The sequence below is a fragment of the Lathamus discolor genome, chromosome 2 (genome assembly GCF_037157495.1).
Source record: "Lathamus discolor isolate bLatDis1 chromosome 2, bLatDis1.hap1, whole genome shotgun sequence".
NCBI lineage: Eukaryota > Metazoa > Chordata > Aves > Psittaciformes > Psittacidae > Lathamus > Lathamus discolor.
This window is the reverse complement of record NC_088885.1, coordinates 112819206-112820291: the sequence shown is the minus strand read 5'-3', so window position 1 is coordinate 112820291 and position 1086 is coordinate 112819206.

Sequence of the window (1086 nt, the reverse complement as noted above, 5' to 3'; positions counted from 1 at the left end):
CTCCTTTTTTTTTTTTTTTTTGTATTTTTGATTATCTAATGCAGCTAAACATAATGGAAAAGAAATTGACAGCATATACCTTTTTTGTTTATAAACACTGTATTACCAAATAAACCCTAAAGATGTGGCAGAGATTTGTTGGGGAATGACACTGTCAGAAGCCCAGAATTTCAAGTTCATTTATATTTTCTATTAATAGTGAATTGTACTTTTCAGCAAACTGCTGTGGAAAAACTGCCAAGGGAAGCATATATAACATTTTGGAGGATTTCATTGTTATTTACTATGGCTGAGCAGAAGAATAAAGATGTACTTATATTACTTGTAGTACTAGAATCCAGAACAGAAAAAAGAATCAGAAAGCAAGCTTCTGCGATGTAATAGCTCACTGACAAGCAACCAAATAGAGAAAAACAAAACCATTACCATACTTACATGAAAATAGAGCAAGAAAGAAAAGTATCATAATTAGTGTCAATTGATAGAATATTTCTCAGCTCTGCATATTTTCCTATGCACCTCCCCACTCTTCCTACATACTTATAGGAATCTCTCCTCCATCTGCTTTTATTACTCACAGTGCTCTCTAATTTACACTGTAAGCTCCTCAGGTAGGGACCTTGTCTTTTAATATGTTCATAAGGTTAAATACATACCAATCAAACTGTTGAAAATATAATAATTGAGAGTTGGGTTCTTGGCTTTTATTTATAATTTTCCTTTTCCTTTCCTTTCCTTTCCTTTCCTTTCCTTTCCTTTCCTTTCCTTTCCTTTCCTTTCCTTTTCCCTTTCTCTTTCCCTTCCTTTCCTTTCCCTTTCTTCTTTTTTCTTTTAACAAATGATAAGTTAAAATCAAAGGTAATAATTAGTTTAAAACAGCCCTCAGAGGCAGTCCCAGAAAAAATGACCTTCTGAGCTACAACCAAACTAACCAATTTTATTGTGCCTTGAGGTCAAGTCTCCTATTTCACATGACTTGAGGGTCTTTAGGTGCATGCTACCCTGCAGTAAACCACACAGAAAGTTATGATCAAGTAGACTTTGCACTTCAGACATCTATTGAGGAACAGCAACAAGATTCAATTC